At 37.4% G+C, this 8,073-nt stretch overlaps 1 protein-coding gene across 1 annotated transcript in view; it reads right to left on the reverse strand.

Moving 5' to 3' along the window:
• LOC106524552 (homeobox protein Hox-C10a) overlaps positions 1-8,073 on the reverse strand; it is a 61,305-nt gene continuing 53,232 nt past the window's right edge. The window contains exon 4 of the mRNA XM_014018408.1: positions 1-1,178. The gene's annotated coding sequence lies outside the window, so the exon portion shown is untranslated. The remainder of the gene's footprint in view (positions 1,179-8,073) is intronic.

Here is an 8,073-nt window from a genome sequence, read left to right on the forward strand (position 1 = left end):
TAGGATTTGTAATTGTTTTGCATGCTTTCCCCCAGACTTCAATATAATAGATCAAGTGTGGAACAATTATTGCATCATACAACATACAGAGCTTTATTAGTGAATAACTCCCTTACTTTGTACAGCACTGCAATAGATTTAGCTATTTTTGTTTTTACATAATTTATGTGAGATTTCCATGTCAGCATTTCATCAGTGATATCACCCAGAATCTTCACCTCCCCGACTCTACAAATCTCAATACCATCAACTCTAAATCGATAGTTTGATAGTATAATTTGTTTTATCCAAATGTAATGGTAAGTTTAAACCATTTTTGTATTTTCACAAATTCTGTCTGTATCATCTCCAAATCCATTCTATATCTTTATCTAAACAAAATAATGCAGTATCATCTGCAAATAAAACATGTAAAAAACCCAGACACATATAAAATAAATAACTTAGGTCCAAGTACAGAACCTTGAGGAACTCCACAGATGATGTGTTCTCAATGAGTCTCAGCCTCTAACACACCAAATTAAACCCAATATCTGTAATAATAAGTGACTGTGTTTGCTGAGGTTGTTCAGCTGTGGCAGYCATCTTGAWTGGGGGTGAATCAAATTTGTCTACATGGTTCATGAGATATTTTGTTAACAGACAAAGAAACAAACACACAGACATTAAAATATTATCACCTTTGCCTTCTGCAAAAATGAACTGGCATATTTTTTGAATACTTTTAAAYGCCTGTAACTATATCCCGTTGAAGCTCGGAGGCATTCCTCATCCTGMTGCTCTCGGTTGTTTTGACAGCAAGTGGAGGGTAAACATGGCCGCTCTGGGAGGCTGTGTCAGGTTGCTGGAGGAAGGACAGAATATTGACTGATGTTAATTTGTTTTGCCTCCATGCTCTGATATGTGTCAATACACAGTCAAGGTCCTGGGATCAGCGTGGCTGGAATTGACTGTTCAGCTTGGACGGAACCCTCAGCCTGCCGGTGCCGACATGACGCTGCAGCTGAGGTTTACACAGAACTCACACCATTCTTTCATTATGTGTCTTGACCCTCACAAGGACTGACCACCTCTGACAGACAAATGCCACCACCTACAGGACAGGTAACGGCTGCTAAGAGGCGAGGACGGCGGCCAAGAATGGCTGGTTTATGGGGCGCAGGCTCGTTGTGATGGAGCTGTAGTAAAACAGAGGGACAAAGAGAAAAGATGAAATGAAGAGACGCGGTCAGAGCAGACAGAAGTAAAGCACATTGACCGATTGAAGGGTGTGATTGATAAGGCATGTCAGCTCTTTTTTTCAAGTATTGGCCTATTTTTGAAATATTGCAGTGTCAAATGTGACTGTTAGCTTAGCCCACACACAACCCATGGGGTGTCGCAAGAAATCCAAACAAAGCAAACAAATTAATCCACTCACAGCAGGAAATTCCAATGATTGTCTTTGCATCATTGTCGAACAATATGAAATCTGTCACAGTGCGTGAACCATCATTGCAAATCCAACAAATCTGCAAACGGTCAGGGGCATTAACAGATAGCTGTATTGATTAAGTGGCTCAAAAGGGTGAACATGAAGCAAAACCTTCCAACACCACGGACTCTTCAACAATAGCCAGTAGTATGTGCTGCAGAGCTGCACAGCTTCAGTGAGCCGAGAGGCTCGGAGTCGGCAGAATCCCAAACATCATGACAACAAGCCATCAGTCATCTTCCCCCCAAGCTGCTCCGCACACTTGTGTGTTTCCGGAGTTCTTACTGTGGGAAATGAGCAGGGTTAAACATGAAACAGGAGGAAATGTTCATCACTGCAGCTCGCTCTGTAATCTTCTCCCTCATGCAGCCTTGTTTTAGCTGCGGGGAAAGAGAAGGCGTTGTTTTTTTTTTTTTTTTTGTTTTAATATATTATTCCTCTTGCTTAAACATACGCCGCTTGCTCACAATGCAGATCAGCGGTCTACCATGCATACTAATCATGGTTAATAACAAATGGATGATTTTAACAAAAAGGACACTTAATAAATCACCAAACCTATATGCTGAGATTTAAGAGAGACAATCTGGAGCAAAAACAAAGCTCCTAAATAAATTTGTAACCTGAACATATTTGTTTAATACATTATTAGGATGCTTTAAGGCCTCATCTTGTACATATAAAAGAGCAACTAATCCATGTCGGCATGACCCTGCTTAGAACTGAGGCTGCATGATGGATACTTAATRGTTAAAGCCAGAATATATTGTTTTAGGAGTGATTTTTGTGCATCATTTAATCCATGAGCCTGTCATTTCTGGTCTCTTTGGAAACTGTTAAAGCAAAGTTAATGTTCAGCATCGCAGCCTGGGTTTAATAAATAACATCTTAGTAAAATAACTGCTTGAACACCAGCGATTCAGTTAAGATTATTAATGTATCCGGTATRAGAAAGAGGTGTTATTGTGCATTGTCTTGTGTTTAAGTTGGTTTGCAATTAGCTCTACCTCCTCCGCGTCCCCAGAAACCCCATGTTGTTCATGAATAACAATAACAATACTATTTGCAAAGCTCATCAAACTTTTATTTAAAAAAAAAAGACTTGTATTGTTCCCCCCTTTATCTAAATCCAATATATCCAATATGCAGAACAGGTTTAAGAGGTAACTCTAGGTGCCGCTTGCTGAGCCRCTGATGAAGGTGATAAAACATTTAGAGGACTATAAAGAGGAATTATTACATCAAAAAAGCTACAAATTTTACTTTTTACTTTTTAAATAATATGTTTGTGTGAGCAAATGTGTAGTCAACTGCCAGTTTATTAGATACAATAGGGGTAACTGATGCAGCCTAATATAACAAAGCAATAAATCCTTCTTTATTGAATCTAATAYATTAACTTGCGTTGAAACTGTTTCAGTGGATGTTGAATCAACTTCTGATTTTTATTTTCAAAGCCATCATTTGAGCAGATCTTAACCGTATTATTCTGAAAGGTGTTTCTAATATTCAGCCTACCTGTTTGGAGGAAGAATTATACGTGTACATTTTAGGGCCTGAAAGAGTAAGTAAAATTTAGAAAATCATTAATAAGGATTGGTTTATTAGATTATATTGGACTTACATTTGTGTACTTGATAGATCTTTTGTAAAAATAAAAAAATAATAAAATAAAATTTAAGTTGTGGAGCCCAGAGAGTTGGTTATTAACACACAAAGAAATAAAATATGTTCTCATGCTGGTTCAAACCAGTAGTTTCCAAACTTTTCAGCTTCCAGTCCACAAAATAACGTCAAGAAAGAGTTGAGAGAGCACATTGATTAGATCTGAGATGAAGCCATTTGGTGCTGAATAATTCCTGCGCATTCGATAACAGTCAACATGTGACATTTAGCAGGGTGACCGCTGCACATACTGTACAAGTTCATTCATTTGAGCCGAGGTCTTCAGAGGGAGACTCCCTCACACTGCTCAGCACCGCTCACACCACGGAGGCACTTTCAACTTATCTTTTTTTTTTATTGTCACCGATCATCCTTAACTGGGAAGCATTTAAGATGTCATTGATCTTGCTAATGATGGGTGGTAATATGACAGTAACAGTTGTATGAGGCTCAGGAAGTCAAATTTCAAAGACCGATGAGTCGTAGCAGCTGAGTTATAATCTATCCACCTGAGTGATGCCCGGGTTCTGTTCCACAAGAAGGAGCAGACAAATAAATAAAACCCATAAAGGTGACACTGGAAATTGGTACTTAACAGTCTTCTTGAGCAACAAGCACCTGGAGGGACTGGTGGGCAGCAGATACAGCTGAAGGAACAGACTGAAAGGGGTGAAGGAGCAGGGCCCAAAACTTGAGGTTTTTCTCCTTGYGGACAAAACTTTTTGTCAGTAAAATATAAACATTCTAAAATAATAATAAAAGTTTGATTTCAATGTCTTATAAAACAAGAAATCTTGGCATGCTTTATGTGAATGCTGATTTAACGTTTTGCATGTCATGCTTTGTGCTATTTAAGCCATTCATAAATCAAAATGTTCAGCGAACAGGAGATGAGTGCTTTGACTTCAGATTTTTTTAAACTGTTTAATATATAAATATGTTATTTTCTTCAAATGCATTGGTATTTTTTATATTTTTAACCTTTTGAACTTGTCTTTAAAAGCCATTACTTGCTCTTGTTTTGTCTTCAGCAACTTTTAGCTTGCCATCTGCTGCTTTTAGATTTTTGCCAACTTTTTGAAACTTTTGCTGCTCTGACTTTTAATTAATTTTCTGCTGTAGATAGCTGTTTTGTTACTTTTGAAATTCAGTTGGCCTTTGATGCTTTTAGCTAGCCTTTTGGTACTATTAGCCTTTAGCTCATATTTCACTACATTTGGCCTTTAAGTATGCTGCTTCCTTTAGTATTTATAAAGTATTTTATACTTTCTAATTTTACTTATTTTAATTTTAGCTGTTTCTAGTTTCTTTTAGCTTTAACAAGCTTGTTTTTGAAATAAAACAGCCACTCAGAACTCAGCATTTACACTGCTTTTCTRCAGAAAATGTGGATCATCTGGTTTATTTAATCTGTCAGCTTGAACACATCTACAGTTTCACAGGAACCTGTTTGGTCTTAGATTGTGTGAACACACACTCTCTCTCTGTGTGTGTTTTATCTCACAGGCCATTTTTATGTCATTTCATTGGCTTAAAACACTTATAATAACAAATTGGAGGCTTAAAGATGTTCTTCAGGTTTTTTTCCATTGATTTGCACCTCACTACAGCACTCATGTGTGTTATTACTAATATTTGTCAGTAAAGGTGTTTTGAATCTAAATATTTTAGATTTATCTATCAAAAATATTCTGTTAAGAATAGTGCATTTACTTCTAAAGCACAAGTTTCCAAATAAAGAATACAAAAAATAGCTTTAAYATACTTGTTCGTAAAACACACATTTTATGGGAAAGGGCACAAAGTAAATGAAAAACACATAAAATAATATGAATATATTGCTGTACTACATGTGAAGATGTGTGTAGAGAAGTTATACATTTATGTTGAATAAATACACACCATTATTGTCATTAAGCTCTCTCCGCATGAATTCCAAAAATGTTAAAGTTAATTGCAAATAAATGAAAAAGCTGAAGTCATAACTTGCCAAAAAAGTCCAAGTTATTGACTGACTTCAGCTCTGGTTTAGATCATCATTACTTAGAAACTGTATGTTTATCATAGCTGTTTTGCACGACTGTTGAATGCAACTGACATTAATGAGTGACAGATTCAGCTGAGCTGCCTACGGGCAGAGATTGGGGACATGATAGTTGTCCTATTTAACTCAATGCATCAGCAAATAGCRTATGTCATATGTATTGGCAGGAACCCGGTAAGTCCACCAAACATTTCAAGCAGCTCATCAGGGCTTACATCATCTCACAGCGCTCGCATCAGCTGCCGGGGTCTGAGCGCCAAACTCTATCATTCATGTCAATAAATTTACTTCCTAATTTCAGTTTGTCTTTGTGTGAGTCTCTCCAGGTTGAAATATATCATATAGGGGACAAACTGTGATATTTGAGAAGTGAAATGAAGTTCATGATTTACAGAAAGTGTGCAATAACTGGTTGAACAAAATTAGGCAGGTGCATAAATTTGCACTCTGTTGTCATTTTATTGATTTCAAAACATTTAGAACTAATTATTGGAACTCAAATTTGGTTTGGTAAGTTCCCCTTGACCTCCATACACAGGTGACTCCAATTATGAGAAAGGGTATTTAAGAGGGGCAAATGTAAGTTTTTCTCTTCTTTAAGTTTTCTCTGAAGAGTGGCAGCATGGGAGTCTGAAAACAACTTTCAAATGAGCTGAAAACAAAGATTGTTCACCGTCATGGTTTAGGGGAAGGATACAGAAAGCTRTCTCAGAGATTTCAGCTTTCAGTCTCCACTATGAGAAACATTGTGAGAAAATGGAAGACCACAGGCACAGTTCAAGTCAGGGCTTGAAGTGGCAGACCAAGAAAAATCTCCAATAAACAGAAGTGAAGGATGTTGAGAACAGTCAGAGTCAACCCACAGACCAGCACCAAAGACCTACAACATCATCTTGCTGCTGATGGAGTCWCTGTGCATCGTTCAACTAYTCAGCACTTTACACAAGAAGATGTTGTRTGGGAGAGTGATGCAGAGGAAGACTTTTCTCCAACCACATCACAAACAGAGCTGCTTGAGCAGTGGTGGGCAGCCCTAATCTAAAAATTATTTCCACTAGCCCTAAAACACTAACTCAGATATTTAGGCCCCCTAAGAACTAAAAAACTGAAGGTTTTAATAAAAGCTAATTCTAAAGCACCAATAACCAGTCAACTCAACATTCTTCAACAGACAACATGAGTCACATGTTGCCATGTTGCTCTCTGAAGACTTATCATTGACATTCCACAGCTGTATTTGGGTTCATATATTGTCACCTAGTGGATAAGTGACACACGTATGAGCAAAATGTGTGACAGCTTTCATCGTCAGCTGTTAACATTAACATTGATCAATAACATTTATAGACCTCAGTTAGTGCTTCTAAATTTAGCAAGTGCTAATCCACTAATAATTTTTAAAATTAGCAAAAGCCCTAAAGCACTAATCAGGAAATTTATTTTCCCTATTAGTGCTTTAGTGCTTTAGGGGAACTGTGCCCACCACTGCACTTGAGGTATGCTAAAGCACATTTATATAAGCCAGCTTCAATTTGGAATAAGGTGCTGTGGACTGATGAAACTAAAATAGAGTTACTTGGGCATTACATGGGCCGGTATGCAAAAGAACACAGCACTCCAAGAAAAACACCTGCTACCTACAGTAAAATTTGGTGGCGGTTCCATCATGCTGTGTGGCTGTGTGGCCAGTATAGGGACTGGGAATCTTGTTAAAGTTGAGGGACACATGGATTCCAATTAATATCAGCAGATTCTGGAGACCAATGTCCAGGAATCTGCGACAAACCTGAATCTGCGCCGGGGCTGGATCTTCCAACAAGACACCCTAAACACTGCTGAAAATCCTTGCACACTTTCTGTAAATCACATGAACTTCATTTCACTTCTCAAATATCACTGTGTTTGTCCCCTATATGATATATTTTACAGATTTTTTTTATCCAAACAACCAATGATTTATAAAGGTAAATCAGGAAAATAAACAAGGCTGCCCAAACTTTCGCACCTCACTGTGTGATGTAAATAACGTTAGTGATGTGTGAATGTAAAATAGATTTTATTTTATGGGTTTCTGAAGGTCCAGTCCTATCTGAGGGGGCTGACATGTAAAGCTGAATGGACTTTGTAAACAGCATGAACCCTAAATGCTACTTTGCATATTAAGCTTGTCAGCACATCAGCTGTCTGCATTGTATTGCTTTGCAAGTTCTGCTTGCCTCAGCTCACTTGATGGTGTCACACACTGTAGAGGCAGATATTTTTAGACTCTCAGACCAACACCATTCTAAAAAGTTTACTGTTGTTGAAACTCAAGTTTGTGTGGGGAAAAAATGCAAAAAAAAGATTCACTGGAGAAAAGTAGTGTGACTGTTTTTGATTCATTGCATCCATGAAGTGTTTTGTATTATTCAAATCTCATCTCCATTGAAAAAAAGGATAAATGTGAAAACTACATCCAAACAAAATTTTGGAGTCGTTAGGACTAATGTTCGGTGGGAAAAAAATATTTAGAAAACGTTGAAATAGAGAAAGCTTTTCTTTCTTAATGTTGGTGTTAATGACCTATTTTAAATTCMAGCAGCAGACCTCATTTTTTTGGGYTTTACCCAGCCTTCTAAAACATGATGTGTTGTTATTGAGGCAAACCTGTGTCTTTTGTGTTCTTTATGATTTTGTGCAAATGGTTTTGGTTTCCTGGCTTGTGACGGACTGAACCCCCCAGGGGTTTCAGAGATCCACACCATCATTGTTGTTTCTTCATTTGACCAAGTTTTATAAAGGGTTTTAGATTCAGTCTAATTAAGTTCATCAATTAAAAATCTTAAACTGCCTGCATGAATGAATGAATGAATGAATGAATGAATGAATGAATGAATGAATGAATGAATGA

The sequence above is a fragment of the Austrofundulus limnaeus genome, unplaced genomic scaffold (genome assembly GCF_001266775.1).
Source record: "Austrofundulus limnaeus strain Quisiro unplaced genomic scaffold, Austrofundulus_limnaeus-1.0 Scaffold3, whole genome shotgun sequence".
Lineage (NCBI taxonomy): Eukaryota > Metazoa > Chordata > Actinopteri > Cyprinodontiformes > Rivulidae > Austrofundulus > Austrofundulus limnaeus.